This window comes from Prinia subflava, assembly GCF_021018805.1.
Source record: "Prinia subflava isolate CZ2003 ecotype Zambia chromosome W unlocalized genomic scaffold, Cam_Psub_1.2 scaffold_22_NEW, whole genome shotgun sequence".
NCBI classification, from domain to species: domain Eukaryota; kingdom Metazoa; phylum Chordata; class Aves; order Passeriformes; family Cisticolidae; genus Prinia; species Prinia subflava.
This window is the reverse complement of record NW_026960606.1, coordinates 4,822,874-4,846,552: the sequence shown is the minus strand read 5'-3', so window position 1 is coordinate 4,846,552 and position 23,679 is coordinate 4,822,874. Positions and strand designations below refer to the sequence as shown.

The following is a 23,679-nucleotide window of genomic DNA, read 5'->3' as shown; positions in this document are numbered from 1 at the left end:
GGCCTGGTTTGAAGATTCACCATGACCTATGAGGAGCCTGAATGGAATGGGAACTTGACGTTGAACCCTGGAAAGACTGGGGACTAGAATAACGTGCGTCCACACCAATATGGTTCTAAGCACGTAATCCGCTTTATTCTTTGAGATGGTGGGTTAAATACAGACGGAATAGTTTACAAGAACAGGTGCATTCTGATAGGCAGTGAGAATACAGAAATATGTAAGCTATTGCAGTTTAAGGTAGCCACCGTGTCTTCCCAGTAACTGTTCTATGTTAGTGACACTACCACCTTAAGACATTCTCAGTAGTAGATAAGTTTATCTGTCAGTACGTATGCTGAACGTACTGAGGCCTGCTAGACCAGGCCTGAGGCCTGGTCTGAGGCCTGGTTTGAGGCCCAGGTGTGGATAGCTCTACCTTATGATACAAGCTATCCTCCTACACATCCCCCCTTTTTTCTTTAGAGCTATCCAAACTGGGTCTGTGACACGGTTGGCTGCTTCTACATATACTGTTATGAGCAAAGCACTACTTGAGTTACTCAAGAAAAACCTAAAGATCTTAGCTGCTAAAAGCAAAAAGATGAGAGCACACTATATTCAGTCCTTGCTCTTCATTCATATGCAGGTTCTAGATTAAAGTTTCAAATCATCTGCTGTCTCCTTCTGCATTGCCTGATGATGTTTCACAGATGAAGACTTCTCTGCTGTCACTGAGCAGCCAGGGTTATTTCTGTCAACGCAGCTGCAATGCTGCGTCTGTGTTGCTGTCTTCTCATCTGGTTCAGCTTTTGTTAGTATCTCATCGAGTCTACAGCTTGCAGAAAAGAAACTAAAACAGACCTGGTATGCGAATTGGCATTCTCAGAGACAAGGAAATAGAATAGGAATTTTGCTTACTAATGAAAGTGATAAGCGATTATCAAACTATTTTTGCTATCACCCCAGAGACTGCAAACTGCTGAAACGCTTTTCTTTAGTGAACCTTGACAACTTTCCCCGGGTAAAGATGACAATCTTCACTCCAAGCTGATTCAGCTGTCATTCTGATCGGATCAAATTGTCAAGTTAAGATAACTTGCATATTATTTTTGGAGCAGAAACCTCTGGGCTTCGTTAACAAACACCATCCGTCCAAGTTAGAGTTAGAGTTTGGCCAGAACTCAAACCTTAAATTGGAGTGATGTTTTTAGCATACCTTTTAAAGACAATTTCTAACAACAATAAACATAAAATGCCTAAAATACAACAAACTGTCATAATATCATTACATAAAAGAGACATTTAAAAGTTAAGATAAAAAATTGTTCCGATCACTCGGGAACTCGTCTTTTCTGGAACTCTTCTTGAAGACAGTTGAGTACCAATTGGAGCAATCACAGGATCAGCAGCTGATGGAAAAATCATCAGTGATGCTTCAGGTATCTCTCCCCAAGACCTTCTGAAAAACACTTAAGGATTTAACAAACTGAAATGCAATGTCTTGACTCACACAAGAGGTACCAAAACAAGCCTAAAATCTCATTTCAAGCGAAATGCGTAACACAGTTAAAAGAATCAAATGAAGCTTCAAAAGGACATGCTAAAACATTGCATAAAACATACAAGATTGATTACAAAAGAGACAAACTATATACTTAACATGACACTTAAGAGAAAATTCTGACTTGCACTTAACAATACAACCATATCTGTTAACAACATTCATGAAATATTTAGATGGCTAAAAAGATGAATAGAATCATTTAAAATGACAAGTACTTGTTAGAAAACCCTATAGACAAATAACACAACATAACTTGAACATCAGTTTACAAATGCTACTAATTTATATACTTAACATGTCATCGAATTATATTTTAAAACTCTTATCTTTTAAAACTCTCATACACTAGGACAACTCACAACTAACAATACAATTAAGGATCTAACAATTTGCATCATTTTAAATCTTCTTTATCAATGTTCTGTTATTATCATTTCAGTTAAACCTGTTTCTTCCCTCTTTCTCGCCTTTCTTTTTTTTTTTTTTTTTTTTTTTTTGGTTATAACGTCAAACTTGTTTTCACTGGGCAAAACTGTTCATTTACTCATTGCCCTAAGACCTTTCTCAAAGAATTCTTGGCTCTATTGCTACTGCTGGCAGGATTATCAGTGAATTTCTGCTGCCCTGGCATCCTCCTGCCCAGGAAGATTGCTGGCTCTCTCAACTGCCTCTTGAATGTCAGGTGGTTCAAAATGCTGTGAATCATGTTTCCAAAAGCTCTTATGTGGCTGACAAACGACAAACGTGGACTTTACAAGTACAATTTCAGCCTGTAGATTACTTAGCTGTTTCAGGAAACATTATTCTCAACTCACTGGCTGTGGTCGAAGCTGGGAAGATTTGCTATTTGGAGAACCTGGGAGAAGGTCACTCAGCTTGAGAGAATTTGTGCCACATGACTTTGCTCAGCAGAAGGCTGGGCCGTCATGGCTCTGAATTCAAATTACCTCTATTATAACTTATCTTGATCCTCTCAAAATTCACACTAACTGAAAAGTCTCACTGGCTAAAGTCCCTTACCCTTGTCCCATTCTGTCAGGCATGGGGACATCACGGCTCTCAGCTCTCTCACTAGTGCCATCACTGAACAAAACATACCACCACATTCCCAGGCTCTGAAACTCATCCCCTGGGCACACTACTGTGCGTCCCCATCGCTGCAGCACAGGACATGCTCGCCTGGGACTAAGCCAGCACAAACTTCCTGAAAAATGACCCGCTGGTCACCGCCCCAACCCGCCAAGGAGGGGTCATAAAAACAGATTCTCTCAGGCCATTCACTCCCCAGCCTCAGGAGTGACAAAGCACTAAAAGCTAATGTGCAAGACAGCCTTCTCTCATCTCTCTCCCTAGCACAGAAGACCAAACTCAAGAGCAGTAGCACAGCCTCTCTGCCCAAACAGATGTGCCAGGGACTGGCTTCAGCCAGCTGCACCCACCTCTCTAGGCAGGACAACAACGCTGAGAGTTCTGAGATGAGACTTTGTTCAGCTCTGAGAATCATTCTCAAAAACAACTACTAAAAGACCTAGCAGTAACGCAAGGGACCACTCCAGCTGGAGATGTCAGCTAGAGCCCTCTCAGCACCACTTACTCAAATGCAGCTAGCAGGGCACTAATAACTATTTTCTATGTAATTTTAAATCTAGTTTCCTTTTTCTCTTTTTGTTCTTTTTTTTTCTCTTTTTTTTTTTTTATTTTAACTAAACTTTACAAGTTAAACAACTATACCTTTTACAAATTATAAAGCACCCTTTAAATCAACTAACTCTTAAATCTGACATAAGTAAGTTTCAACAAAAATCTACAACCCTCATTAACTTTATAAACTCTATATGTATGGTAACTCACTAAAGATTAATTAATAATTAAACTCCTTAACATTTAAATATAGACTTAAACTTAACTTAAACTTATCAGGGCCCAAATCCTAAAAACAAGCTTTAAAATTATATGTTTAACAATAATTAACTCAAATTCAAATAATTCACACAAAAATTAATTTTAACAACATCAAAATGTAGAAACAACTCATCCTTACACAGAGTTAATAACTCTAGCTAAAAACTCATTTCTATTCCATTTTTTGTTTTATCTTTTTCATGATAGGATGTATCTTTCTTTTTCACGTTGCATTTCTCACACAGTGATGGATTCTTTCACAATAGAGGGACAGATGACTATTTTCCCTTCTTTTTCTGGTGTTTTTCTTGCAATGTCCACTTGTTGCATGTTTTCACTGTCTCTGTTTAACAATCTTGAAGGCTTCCTGGGTAATAGCACGACATAGGGTCGAGTTACGATGCTTGCTTATCTTCAAAGACGATAGTGACAGCCTCTGCACTCAGCGAAGGGGAGGGGTAAGAGGATTTCAGAGCCCAGTCCGTCGGCTAGTGCAGTTGATTGGCAGACTGCAGGGGCATAGGAGCCTTTAATTGAGCTGATGGTGTGCTGACATTCTCATTAGTAGACATCTTGTTTATTATATTTTTGAGCGGGACAGAGAAAAAAAAACAAGGCTCGGCCAGGAACACTGCCGGTCGCTCCGCTGCTGCTGCCCTGAGATCCGCCTCCTTGCTGCATCACTTGTGCCCTCCTTGTTCCGCCTTCGGCCCCTCTTGCCTTCTCATCTTTCGCACCGCCTCCCGGGTCTGGCAGCTAAGCCACTTCTTGGTTGTTTTCATTCGGCCCGAGAGGTGCAGGGAGCAGTTCCTGCCTTCTCCCTGCACGGCCAGCCAGAGACGAACAAAGGGAGGGGCAAAGCGAAGCTGCATTCTCACTCTCGGAATGCGTGGAATGCATGGAATCTCCACTGAAGCGTCTGGCTACCTTAGATTTTTCCTGTTGCTCCTTTATCTTGGAGAGGGAAGTAGAGGGACAGGGAATCTGTTTTTCTCCGGCTAAAATTACGGCTTTGCTCTTTACTGCGAATGTTTGCAAGGTATTTATTGCTTTTTCCCAAATTACGCTTAACTCTGAACGTCTCTTTGCTCTTTTTCCCAGTAAAACTACAACGTCCCATAGCAATCTGCCTTTCTCTTTCCGTCCTGCTTCTCTGCAAAGAGATGCTGGCCGCTTTCACTTTCCTTCTTCCCGAACCCATAGGGTTACCCGATTTATATCAGAGTCTTTGATATTTTCGCCTCTTTTCGAGACAATGGACGCTACAAGCTGCATGGCAGCCAAAAGGTACTGGTCCATAATTGAATCCCTCCGCGTCTGCCGCTCTTACCTTCTCTCTGCTGACAGTAGGTGGTACTGTCGCCTTTCTGACCAATCCAATCGACAGACGCTCCCCAGCCTGCCTCGGAAATTCTGGACTGTAGTTCGCAAGCGACACACACACGTCCTAAATCAAGCGAGGTCTTCCAGCATTTAAGCTAAATAATTGACAGCATTTAAGCTAAATAATTGACAGCATTTAAGCTAAATAATCACACAGCATCGAAGCCTTATATTTCAGTAAAATCCAGGGCTCTGTCTCTAAGTTCGGGCGCCACTGACGTTGAACCCTGGAAAGACTGGGGACTAGAATAACGTGCGTCCACACCAATATGGTTCTAAGCACGTAATCCGCTTTATTCTTTGAGATGGTGGGTTAAATACAGACGGAATAGTTTACAAGAACAGGTGCATTCTGATAGGCAGTGAGAATACAGAAATATGTAAGCTATTGCAGTTTAAGGTAGCCACCGTGTCTTCCCAGTAACTGTTCTATGTTAGTGACACTACCACCTTAAGACATTCTCAGTAGTAGATAAGTTTATCTGTCAGTACGTATGCTGAACGTACTGAGGCCTGCTAGACCAGGCCTGAGGCCTGGTCTGAGGCCTGGTTTGAGGCCCAGGTGTGGATAGCTCTACCTTATGATACAAGCTATCCTCCTACAGGAACTGGCCAGCTGAGCTGACTGATTGAGACCACGGGAAACTCTCGAAGGTTTTCCCTGAGGGCAAAGAACTGACTCTGCACCCCTGCAGCAGACTGCTCACCGCCCTGCTTGCTGATGGTTGACCAGAGAGAACCCCTAGCTGTTCCTATGGGAACAAGGACTCGGCATCTACTGTTTGCAGTAGAATGATGAACTGGGACAGCACCTGCTCCTTCGGATGGCTGCAGCAGTGTGGAAAACTTTGATTGGACTCTGCAATCCTGCTGATGATTTTAATAATGAGCTGATCACTTTAATAAAGAGCTGAATATTAATAAAGGCATATGCCCTGTTCTTTTCACTTGCAGCATCCGCTGGTTGCTGTCTCCTCCTCCTGCCTCAGGGCTTCCAAAGCCTGGTTCAGTCTTCTGAAGAGATGGAATATCTCCGCTGTGCTTCAGATGTCCCTCCAAAAAGCAGGCAGGCAGTGTTGGCCACTCAACACAGCTCTTCATGGAGTGCCGTGGTTCCGCAGTTGAGACGAACGTGGACTAAATACCATGTAAAAACAGTTTTTCCCCATAGTCCCGCTTCACCCTCCCCTTTGGTTTCCTTGTGGGTTTCAGGGAGAAAAATTCACTCTATGAGTGTTTTATGCTTTTAATTTCAGCTATGCTTGTATTTATGATTGCCTGTGTGAGTTTAGGGCTTGTCTTTCTTTGTTTCTCTGTGTTTTAACTTTGTTCTTTCCCCTCCGCGGGGGTGGGGGGTGCGGTGAGACAGAGGCCATGGCAGCACGGATGCGATCTCCCTGCCTTCTCTCTCTCTCTGTCTTTCGCCGTGCCCAGCCCTCTTTCTCCCTGCGGTGGCAGCGGGACGGGGTCAGACTCTTCCCCCCTCCCTTTTCTGTTTTCCCTACGAGCAATTCTCTCCCCACTGCGGAGGTGCTGCCCGCCCCGCCCCCGACTTCCTCTCCAGCTTTCTGGCGGGCGCCCACGGTTTCTCTCTGACGCGCTCTCCCTGTTTTCTCCCTCTCTTGGTTTTCCCCCTTCCCGCAGGTGCGAGGGGCCGGAGGGGGGGCGCTGGTCCCTTCCTTTCCCCGCGTGGTGCAGCTGAGACGGGCAGCTTGGAGCTGCTTTGTGGCTTCGTTCCCCCCCTTCCCCTCAGGAAGTGAAGGGGGGCCGCCGGCTCTCCGCTCGAAAGAGGCAGCAGCGGGCAGGCGGCAGGAGAGGGCCGAGCCCACCCGGTTGCCCCTTCCCCATTTCTCCCGCCGTGTGCAGTGGCAGTGAGAGCAGGGGCAGCACCCCGCCCCCTGCCCCCCCGGGGAACACATTTCGTGACAGCCGCCGCTGTTTTCATTTCCTTCCTGCGTGAATTTGCACAGGAAGCTTCATAGGAATGGCCGGAGCAATTTTCTCGCTCCTTTCCCCCCTTCTCCCCCCGCCATGAGCGGCGGGGTTTGCTCCCCCCCTCCTTCCCTGCCCGCCGAGCGACGCTGCGAATAGGGCATGAGGCGGCATTTTGTCGTTTCTACACAGCTTATTATGCTGTGGGAGTGCTTTGCTTGAAATTTAAGGTATAGTTTCATTTTTTTAACAGAAATGGGGGCCACGTTTGTTTGGATTTCCTCCTCCCCCGTGGAGCTGCAGCCATGCGGGGGGGCCCTGGGGCCTCTGAAGCCCCCAAAGCCCCACTCAGGGCAGGGCAAAAATAGCTCCGCTGCCTTTAAGGCAAGCGGACGTTTTTCCCTTTAAAGGGACAGTTGATTTTTTGTTTGGGTTTTTCCCTCCCACCCTCCCTCAAAAAATTGCTTCTCCAGGCGTCTCCAGTGAATAGAATTGGAGCTTTAAATGCTTGTTCATAATAGAAGAAAAACGAAAATAAAAACAAAAAACAAATGAGCAATGTTTGTTGCCTTTTGCAGATAACACAAGTATTATTAATAATTCTATATTAAAAGTATCAATTATGAATTCAAAGTCTTATCTCAGTTTTTAAGATATTTGTTGTGAATTCACTGATATGACAAAGTTATCACAGTTCTACAGCTGGCTGCTGCTTCTTCAGCTTCTTCTTCTTCTCATGTACTTTGCTATTTGTCTATAATTGCCTGTAAGACACGTGTCACCCAAGAATTTTTCCTTGTTTTCTAGCTGTCTATGCTAGCTTTGCATTCATGATTTTCTAAATATTTTCAGATTTCCAGAAAAGGTTATCTGAGTTTGTAAGAATGCCTCCTCTGTCCTGACGGTTTGGGATGCAGTTCCAATCCTGGTCACAGACCGTCTCAGGAGCCTGCTGAGCTCAGAGCATCTCTACCCTGACAAATTTAGGAGGTGTCAATTATCATATTAGTTTCTTATTATAAGATTTTTAAGAAGCTTGTTTTTAAAATTGGTGTAAGGGATTCCTCTGCAGTTAGAGCTGGGCACTGGCCGTGCCTGGGCTCTGGCTGGATGGGAATTGCCTGTTTGCCCAGATGTTTTAGCAAAAAATTACATATCAGTTATTTGACTCAGCAATTTGACCTTTAAATATAGTAGCTGAATTCATTTTTGGAGTCAACCTGAGGCTCTCATCCGGGAGGGAGTTACAGGTTGTCATTGGAAAAGAAGCACTTTAGCTTTTGCAGTTTCTGGGCTGATCAAAATTATTATCAAAAAGATAACGTGCAACAATGTAACATTTATGTTATGAATCTGAAGAAAGAATAATTATGAAACCTGGATGTTGAATTTAGACAATGGTGTCTGACAAGTTATCAGTTTAGGGCAGTGGAGCCTGACAAGTTTGTTAACTTAAGGAGAAGATGTGCCTGTGTTTTATCATTAGCAGATTCAGCAGTCGTGTTACCCATCACCTGTGAGGACTGAAAAGGGACATTGCAATAGCCTTAGTGGCTGTCACATAGACTGCAAAGATGACCATGTGGTTGGAAGTTATGGAGACAACAGAAGTCCTGTATCAGCAGCATGGTCCTGTTTTCATCGATGTTCTTCGAGTCACTCCCTGCTTCAGACATCAAGAAGACATCCAGTGATGCCAAGGATCAACATCTTGGCTCAGTGGACTTTTCCTTTTCATGTGTTTTAATTTTATAGTAGATGTTGTTTCATTTAAGTTTCCTACATAGATGTAGTTGTATTTTAGGTAATATTTCACGTGCCTTCAGTGTATGTTTTGTAGTTATTAAGGGCTGTTGTTTCACTTTGTGGTTTTTGCCTTTGTGGTCATTGGGATCACATAGATATTTTTGGAGTCAGATATCTTTTTATTGATATTTTTATTAATTTTATTATTCTTATTCTTTCTTTCTAGGTGACATCCTACAGATATCATGGGCCAATTGAGTGAACGATGGTCCAATCCTGCACATCCTGCAATGGATCTTTGCCCTTTCAAACACTGCATGCATTTTTGCATTAAAAAAAAAAAAAAAGTGTCAACCAGGTTGTCCAAATAACTGGAAAAATAAACCAGTTTGTTGTTGCAGGTGTGATGCAAGGACCACCGTCCTTTGCTAAAAAGCAGGGAAAGCCCTTGTTATCTGAAAGGATGATTCCTAGAGTGATGGATCTTGACAAATTAGACTGACATTTTTGAGCAGACTAATGATGTTTTGGTTTTTTCTGTATTATAATTAGTAAATAGCTAAGCTTGACGCTGGTGCATAGACATGGTTGTGAAGGGTCAACACCAAATGCCACAGAACTTCCCTGACCATTTAAGTCAGTGCCCAATGGAAGTTCTATTTAGTGATTGTTTGATTACTAATGGGACTTCTGGTGTCATGTTTGTCTTTTTTTCTCTTGCAAGGGCCCTGCAGGAGAGGACACAGACACAGACGCCGCCCTCAGCAAAAACTAAAAGGGGGAGATGTGGGCCTGACATTGATCTGAATTTAGGCTTCAGGCTCTGCCAGTGTCTGTGTGAAAGGCAAGTGAGCAACTTTCTCATGTTGGCCTGAGAAATCTAAAGGAGGAATTCAAACAAACCTTGGGAAGTGAGAAACCATCCACAGGTGGTGTTTTTCCAACATGTTTACTGGAAAGAAATGTTTACTAAAGGGTGTAGATGCTGAATAACCAATCATGTTCTTTGTACCGAACTACTCTATAAAAGTAGAATTTAGAGGAATAAAGTTTGCTCTCATCTTTATCATCATGGAGAGTCATGTTGTTATCCCTGTGCCGTCTGAAATCCATAACAACAGCTGAGGATGCTGCACACACCGAGGGGATAGTTCTGTTGCCAGTCAGGCTGTGGGGACACCTGTGGGGGCACCCATGTGGCACGCAGGTGGCCCAGAGACATGCTGAGCCACTTGCTCGAGGGCAAGTGCCCTACACGGGCGCTGCTGTACCAAAGATGTGCACTTCCCACTGCAGTAACATCCGTGTTTCAGCCAGACTTGCCTCATTCAGCACAGATACAGAACCTTGTTTCAGAGCACCTTAGAGCACAGTCACTTTTAAAATGTTCCCCAGGTACAAAACGTCCTAGCAGAAGCCTTTTCATCAAGAGGTGAGCAGTTATCCTGAAGTCAGACTTGGCAGGAAAAAATATGTCATTACTAAACATAAGCTCTTGCATAGCAAATATGAAATAATATAAAATCCACAGCCATCTCTGGAATAAATATGTTCCTGAACAAGTAAAGCAAAATCCATGTTAAGCTCCAGATTTCAAATCAGAGCTCTACTTGCAACTCAGATCAGTACAAAGGCAGCTGCTGTGGGTCTCAGACAGGCAGCAGCTGTTGAGGACCAGCAGCTGCAGGAAGACCTGGTGGGAGAGAGAAAAATCCCCCACCCAGCCAAGACCCTCAGCACTTCCTAATCCCACCGTGCAAGCTCTTGGTCAGAAGAGCAGGGGCACAGGATGGATGCCCAAAAGCCAGAGCCCAGAAGGAGCTGGCAGAGGACACATGGTGGGCACTGCAGCAAGAGTTTCCAGCTCCACGCAGCACGGGCTCTTCCCTCATTACAGGGGGGATTAAGGAATGTCCATGGTTGTGAGAGTCGGTCCGAAGATCCCTCATCTGCCTCACGACTGTCGAACAAGGACAGAGGCTGAGACCCCAAGGACCCTAAACCACAACACAGGAGTTCTGGCCTGACTGAGGTGGGATCCAGGTTTCTCCTGCAGGTGCATTCACTGGACCAAGATGTCCCCTCAGAAACCCATGTAGAAACAATGGGATTGTCATGGTATCTGAGCCATGTTTGAGGAGCTGTGTTTGCTCCAGACTGACTGTGCTGTACCACAGAGTCCAGCCTGCCTTGCTTCATTGTGCAAGAAAACCTGCAACACTCACAAGGTCTTCCCCCCTTCCTGGCTAGCTGCCCCTCGCCTTGAAAAAGGACTGTAATAAGCTCCCCAAAAAAGAGAGCCTCTGAGGCCTCCCCGACGGAGAAGACAGATCTATTGGCACATGCCATGAGGACTGCGAAGGTGGTCTATTGGCCCGGCGTCACTAGGACTAACGTCTGCCATTGGTAGCTATAAACCCCCCCCCTTTCTCTCTCTCTCCCTCTCTCTCTCTCTCGCTCTCTTTTCTTTCCCTTTTTTTCTATCACACATTGTGGGTATCAATAAAGATACATCGATTTTAGTTGAACTAAGTTCTCTTTGCCTCTTTTTGCACTTTGAAATCAAAACAAACCATCACGACCATCTGTCAGATCGTGACAATGGTGTACAAATCCTCCAGTCTCCTGTCCAGCACCCAGGTACCTGGGGCAGAGCAACACGGAGAGTGTGTGAAGTGCCCATTCAGGTCTCAGAGCAATTGAATTATCTCCAGTGGAATTACAGTGCTGGCCAAAGAGACAAAGTTAAATCGTAGCAAGGTGCAAGTGCCTTGGAATGTAATATTCCTGATAAATGGCCAGATGACATGTGCTGTTATACAATCTAAGGTGCAATTTGGGCAATAACAATAGTCCCGGGAGTTTCCATTTCCAAACAGCTGCTCAGTTCAATGCAATCCATGTCAGAGCAGCTTTGCCGAGGTAAGTAGAGCTCATTTGTGCTATTACATGGGGAGCAAGGAAGAGGAGCGGAAGAGTTGCTTCAAAATGAAAAATAAGAAGAGAAAAAGAGTGACTGGAAGAATCCCAGCCTGTTGAGACATGCACAGGGCAGGTAAGCATTGTGCTGAGTGGCCCCAGCTGTTGCCTTCTGATAAAAAGGCAGGAGACCTGGTATCAAGAGGCAGCACAGCGGCCTGGCCTTGCCCAAGCCACTCGGTCCATTGACACTGACACCAATGTGGTGGATGGTCAAAACGGTGTTTATTACCTTATATCGTGGAGTTAAATAGTCAAGGGGGTTTCACTACGTCATAAGGGGACGGTGGGTCTAGCTAGGGTTAGTAAAGGAGTAGAAAGTTACTGGAGTTAGGAGGGGTCGCATACCACGGGGGTGATTGCCTAACCCAGGGGATGAGGAGGGGGAAGGGTCCTGCTGCTTTTCCGTCACATCCCGAAATCTTCCTTCTGCCTGTCCCTATCTACCACACCCAGCCCAAAGCCCCCAGCCCTGCTGCAGCGCTGGTCACGATGCCCGTACCTGGGCAGTGCCCACACCTGGGTGGTGCCCACACCTGGGAGGTGCCACAGGGCCCCTTGTGCGGGAGCCTAGCTCTACCTCCACATTTCAGTGTTTCTTCAGCAACCGTATGATTATACTGTAATCACGATGACACTGCTCCTGGGTACAGCAAACAGCATGATCATTAAAAAATTCATTTCACGATCTTCCTGGAAGCTAATAAATTTTACAGCATTTTCAATCCTTTCTCATTGCAACAAAGAAAAGCTTAGTTCCAGACAAATTAGAAGTAAATTGATTGCCTTAGGGGAATCTATTCAAATATCACTTTTCCATGTTAGAAATCTCTTCCTGAAACAAGAAGAGGAGAACCAGGGAGAGCCAGCATGGGAGCAATGTGGAAAAGCAAATCATTAAATCTCAGTTCATGAAACTGAGGGGCAGGGGAGGAATCAAACTTAAAATAAAATGCAAATGTCTTGCTGGGGTGCGGGCCCAACATTTGTGACAGAATTTATGAATAATAAATATGAATAAATAGTAAACATGAAGGGACCAAACACTGTTGTGGATGTTTACTCATGGTTAGTCATCTTTCATGGACAATGTGCAACTGCATTATTTAACACTACTCTTCCAGCTACTTAAAGGTTTCTTTTCAACTCCAGCACCTTCATTTTCTCAGGAGTGTATGCACAAGGTGCAAGGCTTGTCCCCCAGCCCCTGTGCAGCACCCAGCACCTTCAGCACGCCAGTGGAGCCCACACCCCCTCCACCCCAACAGGAGTGGCTGTTCCCAGCTCAGGGGTAGTGATCCACTGCATTACACTCCAGATAAAATAATAAGTTCCAGCAAAATACAAACAGTCCCCAGCCATGGTTCATCATTCACTTGTAAATTAAGACTCTGCACCCCTCCCTTATCTCCTCTAATAGCATAATATCAGGAAACAAGAGGTAGGGAATAGTGTATTATATTTTTGACCTATGGGCTTTACAATGCCTTCCTTGCCTTTCCTAATAAGAAATCTCCAGTCAATGCAGCAATGTAATCCTGGCATGGCTTCCCCTGCACAATGCTCAGAGGATACTAATAACCAGGAACAGTGACAAATGCTCTTTACCACAACAAGAAGCCTTTCTTTTCTTCACTTGCACTATTATTTGGGATTTATGCAAGCTAAAAATGCTGCATTTTAAATCCTGGACTGTCTGTCCCAACACAGAAGGTCAACAGTGCTTGGACAAAGCACTGGAATTATTTTAATGAAACAAGGGCTGTGATTTAGTTTAATTTATTGGGCAATTGCTGATAAGGACCCATGGCTGCATGCAGCTCATGGGCAGTGCTTCTGGAATGGTCAGCAGAGGTGTGCAAGGGGGCTCATTCCCAGCTGCGGCAGACACAGCTCCCAGGAAATGCTGAGGACTCCCACTGATTTACACCAGCCAAGAGCTGGCCCACTCACCTCTTCCCCTGCTCTGTATTACCATTAATAACTGTCCCTGTTTTATGAATGAGGACTGAGGGAAAGACAGACCTGGGTGCCTGGCTAGCTGCAAGCCAGAGGGGAAGGACAGACTTGATGCAAAGGATTTTCTCTGGGGATGCTGCTACCTTTGGGATGAGAAGCAGGCTAAGGGAAGGAGGGTGATCAGCAGAAGGAGCTGGAGTGTGGGTATGCCATGCGCTACAGCAGAGTCAGACCCAGGAGGTATTATGGGCTAGAATGCAATTTAATGCTGGCTGCTCCCCTTTATCCAGGACTGCAGGCCAATCCCCACCTCATTCACAAGGAAAAATTAATTCCTTTTCAGAAGGCTGGCAGAACACACCATTTAAACTCCAATTAATCCTTTTCTTAAGTGGTCCATGGAGCTTGTGCTGGCCCCTGAGCGGTGGGGATTTCACCTCCAATATTCCACTACTCATGCCTCCATACAGGGCTCATTAGCATCCTAACTGGTCTGGGATGTGAGATCCAGCCCTGGGAGAGAGAGGAGAGCACTCTGGGCTCTGATGGACCTCTTCCATCTCGAGCCATTACTGCTCTACAACTCATGGGCACCGCTCCCATTAATGCTGATGGCAGCTCCTGCACCTCCTGCACGGGTGCAGAATACAACCCCTGACTTCATTACTGGAATTCAATTTCATTAGCACTGGATACAGAGGGATTGTCCTAAATATATTCTTCCTTATACTTTTTTCATGTTAATGCAAACATTTGAGTATATTATACCCTGCAGAGATGGAAACATTTCTAGTCTGTTTAAACACATTTCCCACAATTGAGAGCAAAACTTTGTCTCACTTTATGCCTCTGACAGCAGCTGCCTTCCATTTAATGGGACTTTAGTCGCTACAACAAATTAAGCCAAAGTTTACTGTTCTCAGATATTGTCATAGACAAAGCAAATTCACATATTCTGTCAGGGTAAGGCAGGACCAGCCACGCAGCCACATTCCAATGGCAGAAATAAATTATTACTCTCTCCTATTCAAAATCAGGCATCAGTCAGAAAACTGCAACTCAAGGATTCTGATAAAAATCCAACAAAACAGAAATTTTAGTTGGGGATATAAGAAGCAATTCCTGGATGCCTGTACTGAGCCAACTCCTGGCCCAGCACCTGTCAGAGCATATCCCTGCTCTCTCCTCAGGGGGCTCATGGTTAATATCTTACTTCAACCAGCACCTCCCTTGGCCAGGACAAAACAGAACAACCCAACCGGATCCTGTTCCCACAGGGATGTGAAGGCCAGGGTGCTGCGGGGAGGCTGCCTGCCCCCTCCTCCTGCCACCCACCCAGCATGGCTCCCCCTTCCCTGCAAGGTTTCTGGTGGCTCCACACAACAAGTGAGAAATAAAGGAGCCGAGGTTATAAATGCTGATACATAATTTACTCCTATTATCAAGATAAAACACATCTTTGCATGCTTAGCATAAAACAACTGCCTTTCCTCAGATTTCTCAAGGACATGCATAAACTTCATTATTATCTAAATAATCAAAATAGTATTTCAATAGAATATTTAACTGTCTGCCTACTGGAAACTCACAGCCTTAATCTAACACTGATCCTCTCTTGTCCTTCATGTAAATATTGTTGGGATGTCAGCCAAAGCCTAGGGAAGTGAGCTTCATCTTGGTGGATGGGAATCTCTTGTGTCAGACACAGTCAGCCTGACTAATGAGACCTACATCTTGCCAAAACCTACAGCCTCGCTGTCTGTTCCAGCCATTGAACATGCTCAGAAACCCAGTGGCACCAGCCCAGCAGTCTACAGATCCCAATCAACTATCAATAGTTTAAGTGTAAGTGATTGTGTATGAAGTATGAGCCAAATGTGCTTCCTTTTTCAGTTTTAGGACCTTCAGTATTGTTATTGCACCAGTAATGCTTGCACGGAATTAATCATAGATGTACCCACAAGGCAAAACATTATGAGAAGCTCTTCGTACTTTCTAAAAGTGGAGGTAGCTGGAAGGCTTCCCAGCACAATGGGGCGTTCCCCATCATCAAGAGAGAGCTAGGAAATTTTACACCTTTTCTTAAAAAAACAAATTGTTGGTTGCTGGCCATGTCTCATCATGACATTGACCTCTCATGTCTCCACCCTGGAGCTCAGCATTATCCCCTCCCTGGTGCTCTACTTTAAGTCTTTTTCAGATGAGCATGGGTTTTTTTCCATGCTGGTGGATCTTTACTCTGAAGTACAGGGATGTACCACAATGAGATGTTTGCCTAGGGGGGCGGGTGCATCAGAAAATCCCACAGGGATCTGGGACAGCCACAGGGACAGGTCTGCAAAAACTGCTGTACAGTGTCCAGCACCCAAAAGAGCCTGACCCAATACCATGACTCACAGGGACACTCCTGTTTTCTCTGCATGGACATGGAGCTACAGAGAGGGCTCATAGCAGGCTCCAGCTCCACACCAACGAGGGATAATGGCAATGCCAGGGAAATGCCAGCTGTAGGTTACACTGGCCCCGGGGCCAACAGAAGAGATGATAGAATTGCCAAAGTCTGAGAATCTTGTTGGGGAAGATGAAAGTTTAACAGGAAAGTTTTACAGATATGTATGTTTAGTAGAAGGCTCTCTGCATGTGGAACTTGAGAATGGAATAGAGATAGAAGCAAGATTTGAAATAGAAGAATAAAAGATGTCTAAAGTTAGAATTGTTGAGCCAGTTGTTACTGGACAACTAAGAAAGCAAAGGTTGAGTTAGGAAGAGGTTTTATGGCTAGAGCAAAGGATACGTTGACCACAAACAAAGATGTTTTTACCAAGCAGCAATAAGTCTTAGAAAAGCAAAAGATACCATATGCAAACAAAAACGTTTTTACCAAGTAGAAACAAAGTCTAAGAATTTTCCACTGCAAGAAAACAGAAAAACAAACTTAAGCTTAAACTGTAACATAATATGGTAATATTAGTAGTTATGAAAGGATATAGGTAAATGTAAAAGTATTGTGTATGATGATGATTGGTTTCTATGTATTAAGATGTTCAGCAAAGAAAACTATATAATGCATTGTAACCAGAACTAAGGTGGCTTCAGGCTTGCCTATAAGCTGTAGCTGGCAGCTTTTAGACTTGGCTCTGCGTACTGGTTTGAAAGCAAAACCAGAGAGAGTCCAAGTCAGAAATAAAATTTAATAGAGAGAGGACAACAAGAAAGGTAAAAAAATAAAATAAAATAAAATAAAATAAAATAAAATAAAATAAAATAAAATAAAATAAAATAAAATAAAATAAAATAAAATAAAATAAAATAAAATAAAATAAATGCAGTAGTACAAAGGACCACTGACAGTCAGAATGCAAACCTGACACCCTGTTGGTAAGGGTGTGTCTTGGTTTGAAAGACAGGTATCTGCTAGGAAAGGGGGCAGGACCTCCCTAGAGATGGAGAATTCAAATCCCCTCCCTCCAAATTATTCTAATTTAGAAAATTAAAGGGGCTTTCAGGCAAAGGTCTGGGGATAGGAATAACAGTTCTTTACAAGTATATATGACAAAACAACAAACAAACAACAACTACAGCATTAATAATAAACAGAACCAGGAATTTCGAGGGCTTTCTTTCACAAAAGCCCAGGGCAGTTTGATCTTGGTGCCCCTGCAGGACTCCAAGAGGCCACGCTGGAAGGGTGGAAAGTCCCAGGCTGGTGGATGAGATGAGGAGCTCTGTGTGGTAGCTGGAGCGGCAGGGGGTGTCCTGGCAGGGCTGGGCAGTGCAGGGCTACAGAGTAGCAGGAAAACCTCAAAGCTCCAAAGAAGCAGCGGCGGTGGGGGCAGGGCCTGAGAAGGTGAGCTCAGGATTCCTGGGTACACGAGCAGATGACGGTAGATTTCCCAGGACGAGGCAGAGTGATGGCCGTGAACTCTTCCTGCAGTGAGTGGCAGCTTGACTGTCCTCCTCGATGCCAAAAAGCAAGAGTGAGCAACTGCCCCCCAGCTCTTTTACCTTTCCCAAAGCTCGTGTTATCTCTCCCCTCTGAGGGAAACTCCCAGAGACTCAAAAACAATAGGTGTAGCCTTGTGCTGCCATGTCCTTCAACTACTCCCTTTGTTCTGGCTAAGTACTGTCATTAAGGTTTCTTAGCAACTTATGGGAAAAAATTCTGTAAGTGAAAAAGAGGCAAATCTAACCCCCAACAGGGTGTTGGAAGCAGTCCAAAGTAAGTCCTCCTGGTGTGACAGATGTGGCTCCAATGAAGTAGAGATGATCCTCAAGAAAAGGGTCCAGTCTTCCTCTGGGAATCCAGTGGAAACAGGCTACCTTGGTGTTTGGGATTGCAGGTTTCATGCTGGTGGAAAGGCTTTGGCTCCTTCCACTGAATGGGGCATCTCACAATGGAATGAGGTAATGTTAACAGTAATGTGAGAGGCCCTAAATGGCCCATTCACAGGTGATATCCCTCCCAGGACAATGGGTGGAAGAAGAGATGAGAAGGCACTGCCTTATCTGGGGTTATCAGGTGTCTCATTTACAGAAGGCATCTGCCCTCCTTCCACCCCTAGAGTTACAAGAGATAAAAAACAATACCTCCTAATCAGCTTCAACAGATGAAAATAGAATACACATTTTTGGTTACATTTTCAACCCAAGACACTCTGTCACCCACGACCCAGGACAATAAACAGCATTTTGGAAAAGAGCCGCCTGTCATCCCTTCATCTCTCTTGTCTGGCTCTTACAAATCTGATCCATTTAATTAGACAAAACTTCATTCTGGCAATTAAGTTTTCCTTCATTAATCCAGAGGGCACATAAAATGCATGTAAAACTACTATAAGGACAACAGTTAAATTGAAAACCTCATTATAAGCTTGGGGAAATTAACTTACCTGTGAGTCATGGACAAGCTCAATTCCAGCAATCCAGTTTGGGTCCCATCCTGTCCCACCCCATCCTGTTCTGTTGGCCTCACGTCAGGCTGGATTGTGTTTACTCTTGGCCCCAGTTCACAGGGCTGTCAGAAAAATTGCAGCACAGCATCGTTACTCCTAGTGATGGTGTGACAGACAGAGCCCAGCTGGATTTTCAAAACCTAAGCACTTTGCAACACTGACAGGCAGGAAAAAAAAAAACAACCACCAAACCACAACCCTATTAGTCTGAGCAGATTTTATCTGGAAATACCCAAAGCTAGTCAGTACAAGACCCCACAGTCATTCCTCCTCAACCAGTTTTCTGACCAAACCTTTTAAGTGTCACTGGGAAATAAAGAGCAATAGGTACCAGCCTCAGCCGGCGTTGCCTGATTAGTCTAGTCCCCACCACATCCTCAACACCGCCCTCCTTCAAAGGGATAAAGCAAGGCTGAAATGAATGATGTAATTGGTGCTTTCAGACAGAGTTAGCACAAGAAGAAGAATCAAGTTCATTACTCTGGAGTTCAGCACACGGCTGCAGCCACAGAGAGGACGCAGCTGGTGCTGAGGCTTAGTTGCCAGCTGGGCTCCTGTTCCACAGAGATGCACCACGAGCAGATGAGTTCAACCCCAATGTGCCCCTCTGCAGTGGAATCAGCCTGATTCTCCCCCTGAGCACAAGAAGGAGGATGCAGAGGGAAGGCAGGCAGCACAGCCGTGCAGCAGTTCTGCTGGAGCCTCTCTACAGTGACCCACCCTGGCTGTCTGTGGCACATGGATGTAATGCTGCCTCTGCCACTGCACACTCGCCTCATTGCTAAAACACTTACACATGCAGCATGCATTAGAACTGAAAAACCATTAAACCTCGTAAAGGAAAAACTTTGACAGGATGCATAATATACTAAGTATAATTAATTTGGATGAGGCACTGGGGGATGAGAGAAAAGTGGATGGAGACTTCTTGAAAAAGGGATGGTAATGCACTAATGTTCAGTGTGTGCGACTGAAAAACAGCCTTGGAAGAGGTGAGGATGAGCGACAGGGGCTTTGAGAGATGGCACCAGCCAGTTGGGCACCTCAGATGAGCAGCAAAAGAGGTGATAGCATGACATGTGGCCAATTAGAGCCCTAAAAATTATAATGAGGGTGGAAAAGGCACAAGAGAGATGGAAAAGCAGAAATGGTAGCAGGTTGCTATATAGCAGTGCCCTACCAGTGATAGCCTCCTCCAGAGAGCTGCTCTCACCCACCCCACCAGGGCACAGACATCAGACCACCTTCACCAACCAGCTCCAGGGTCCTGGGGCCAGCAAAGGCAAGAGGGGATTTGTAACAGGATTTTTAGAGAACATGGACAAGATGTATTATGGAATGAAGTTTGAGCTATCCTGTCACCATGAGATTTTCCTAGTTTGCTGAGCGTTCATACTAAAGAAGAAGTGGGCACCTTCTCACGCTCGTTGATGTAAACAGGAGATCGTGTTTTGTAAATATTGCCATTGTTTTGAATTCCTTCTCCAAGAGAAGGGGAAGTTGAATGACAGCCTCCTTGACCAATGTGGGTGAGAGGTGGGAATGCCATTCTCCAATCCATGGTCACCTTGCTAGAAGTATATAATAGGAAGTAATAAACAAAGCAGGGGGATTCTCCCTGCTGCTCTCGGATCTCCCCAAACTCCGGGCTATGTGTGTCTTTTTCTGGCAAGGCTCACAGTGACAGTATCCCAAACTGGGCCTCAGGTTTGGGCCTGTGTAGAAGTAGATAAGCCTGTGGCGCAGTTAGAATTTAGGTTAAGGTGTGTGCATGCATTACATAGAATAGTTAGAGTAGAATTATGGTAGCTACCTTAAACTGAGATTGTTTGCATTCCTTTTCACACTGAATGCCAATTAGAAAGCACCTGCAACTTAAACTATTTGAAACTGTATATAACCGGCCATTTCGGGAATAAAGGGGAGAACGTATGATTAGACCATATTGGTTGTGTTCTGCGTTGCTTTGTCCAGCTTCCATATCGTTACTAGAGACCCTGGCTTCACGGATTCATTCTGGAAACCATTTGGCTGTCTGTGGGATTATTCTTCAGCTATTTATAACTCTAAGTGCAGTTCCTTAGTGTGGGTAGCACCGTGCTGCATTCATCCATCCCCTTGGCAGTGCCTGAGGTGAGTGGGAAGCAGCAACCAAAGAAAGGGCCAGGGTGGGAGCATCAAAGGCAGCCCCAGTCAGCACAGCAGGCACAACATGATGAGACAGGCACAGTCTGGCTGTTCAGCAGGACAAAGTTTTAACAGGTTTAGCAACAGCATCAGCACTGATCATTAGGCAATTACAACTGCTGAAAGTTGACAAAGCACCAGGACCAAATTAATTATCTCCCCAAATCCTGCAGGCAGAAGCATGGAAAAAAGTCACTGTCAACAGCCTCTGATAGCTCACTGGGTGCAGAGCAGTAACTAAAAGCTAAAGGGCTGTTCATTTACTTGCTGTTTTGAGAGATGAAAGGGAAAGGCCAGGAAATGAGATCTTCAAAAATACTCTCATCACTCAGGGAGTGGTTGGAGGGAAGGTCCTGGAAACACTGATACAGACAGGATTGCTCAGCACCTGGGGGCATATCATCCAGAGGAAGGGACTGCATGTGTTTGGAATAAGGCACATTTTGGCTGGGGGAGTTTGCTCCTGAATCATTCTCAGTGTTATTTGCTCAGTTCTGCACATTCCTGCACAGCCGCCAGCACCAGCCAAGGGGACAGTTGTGAGCTCTTCTCGAGGATGTGCCAAAACCCAGTGCTCCAGGGATCTGCAGAGCTCAATCCATGCAGGACCACGGTGACTCCCTGCTCTGCTCCCCTGCAAAGCACTGGATGCTCAGCCATGTCAGGCTGCGCTTCTCAAGCACAGCTCTTCACTCTGAGTGACTAGGCACACTTTTCCAAAAAACATGCAAATGTGATTAAAAGACTCTAAGTGATACAGAATATATCACATCCCTTGGGAACCTGTTCCAGGGGGTAATTATTCTAATTCCTAAAATCATGCATCTCATTTGCAGCTGGAATTTTCCAAGGCAAACCTCCATCTCCCAAGGCTCTGTCTTGTTCACTGAATTAGGGAGATGCTCAGCAGCAGAGATCTCTTCCCTCAGTTCATTTCTGAACACAGGCTTAGATGACCAATGTCTCCAGCAAAGTTCAAAGCACATCCCTCGAGGATGCCATTTCTCTCAGGTCCTATTTCAAGTCCAGTGGTCTCAGCTGAAAGAATCCTGGTGGATTCAAAAGGCTTTGAGTGAGGTCGTAAATCTCCAGACACGTGTTTGGTGAAAGCCAATTTGTTCACCTATACCCAGAAGCTCCTGAACAGTGTCCAGAAAGCCAGAGGACATGTCTGCACTGACAAGGCCTCTCCTCTCCACCTACTTGCCATAGCTCAGTGGTCCTTGCAAGGCAAGGCTGCCCAAAAAAGGGCTTGTATGGATTTTTACAGTGAATTAATTTAACACATCCACCTAGTAACAGTGGAGGAAGACTGACAAAGCAGAGGTCGGACAATGAGGGAACTGCAGGTAGAATTGTTAATTTTAATTACTTTCCTTCATTAAGATGAGGTTTCTGGATCCTACAGTGATGACTAATGGGTCAAAATATTTGCATGAGTGAATATACTTCCGTTAAAGGGTGGAACAGACACAGAATTTTTTTTGGATTTTACAGCGGTTTTTCCACCATATGATGCAGAGAATTCCAGGAACCCAGCAGCATACCAGAGGGGAGCAATCCATAGGTGCAAGATAAACATTTTTATGAGGCACAGAAGTGCCAAGAAAAAGCACGACAAGGTGGAAGTAAGCGACAAAGAAGGTAAAACACGGGTTATACTTGAGCTGTTTGTGTCTCCTTGGCACTTGAATGAATTGCAATACAAGCATCAGGGCTACCTGTGCTCCGGACAGCACCAAAAGGAAACAAAAGTTTGGAACAATCCTGTAACCGAATTTCTTAGAGATCGTGGGCATAATGTGCTGTGGAGCGAGATGTGAGCTATCCCAAACTAGGCCTCAGACTAGGCCTCAGACTTGGGCCTGCTAGGCCTCAACGTTTAACCTACGTAGAACCAGATAAGCTTGTGGTGCTGTAGAAGCTGGGTTAAGGTATGGATATCAGTAGAATAGGGCAATTACTGTGAAAACGCAGTAGCTGCCTTAAACTGTGAATGTTTACATATTTGCTCACGCTCCCCTGCCAATAGAAATGCACCTGTCACTGTAAACTATTCTTACTGTATATAACCGGCCGTCTCGTGAATAAAGAGGAGAACGCATGATATGATCATGTTGGTCTGACCATCGTTGCTCAGTCTCCGATCCCACTTATAGTCCCAGATTCACAATCCAAACACATTCAAGTTGCCTGAATAATTTAGTGTCTTGGTTTGGAAAGACAGGTATCTGTCAGGGGAAACTGGAGTTTCCCTTGGAATGGAAAATGTAAAAACCCCTTCCCTCCAAATTATTACAATTTTGCAGATAGGAGCTTTCAGGCAAAAAAATATGGGAATAGAAATAACAGTTGTTTACTAGGAATATTAAAAAAATACAAATGCAGTAGTACAAAAAAACAAACAAGCAAACAGACAAAAGTCCTAGAAAACCCTGACAGAGTCAGAGATACAGCCTGACACCCTGTTGTCAGGGTGTTGGAAGCAGTCCAAATAAGTCTTCCTGGAGTAACAGATGTTGTTCTGTGAAGTAATGAAGCTGGGACTATAAGTGGGATCGGAGACTGAGCAACGCAGGTCAGACCAACATGATCATATCATACGTTCTCCTCTTTATTCACGAGACGGCCGGTTATATACAGTAAGAATAGTTTACAGTGACAGGTGCATTTCTATTGTTAGGGAAGCGTGAGCAAATATGCAAACATTCACAGTTTAAGGCAGCTACTGCGTTTTCACAGTAATTGCCCTATTCTATTGATACCCATACCTTAACCCAGCTTCTACTGCGCCACAAGCTTATCTAGTTCTACGTAGGTTAAACGTTGAGGCCTAGCAGGCCCAGGTCTGAGGCCCAGTTTGGGATAGCTCTACCTTTATTCTATAAGTCATCCTGCTCTTGCTACAGTAGAGATGATCCTGTAGAGGAAAAAAAAAGTGTCCAAAGCTGGCGAGATGGGTCCAGTCTTCCTCCAGGGATTCAGTGGAAAACTGGCTGAATTAGTGTTTGGGATTGCAGGTTTTATGCTGGTGGAAAGGCTTTGGCTCCTCCTACTGGGTGGAGCATCTCACAATGGAATGAAGTAATGTTG

The 23,679-nt window shown here is 44.7% G+C and overlaps 1 long non-coding RNA gene across 2 annotated transcripts in view; it reads left to right on the top strand.

Annotated features, from left to right (window-relative positions):
- Positions 1 to 7,196, top strand: part of LOC134564913 (uncharacterized) — a 39,608-nt gene extending 32,412 nt beyond the window's left edge. For both annotated transcript variants that reach the window (XR_010083704.1, XR_010083703.1), the window contains one exon: positions 5,786 to 7,196. This is a non-coding gene — a long non-coding RNA (uncharacterized LOC134564913). The remainder of the gene's footprint in view (positions 1 to 5,785) is intronic.
- The last annotated feature ends 16,483 nt before the right edge of the window (positions 7,197 to 23,679 follow it).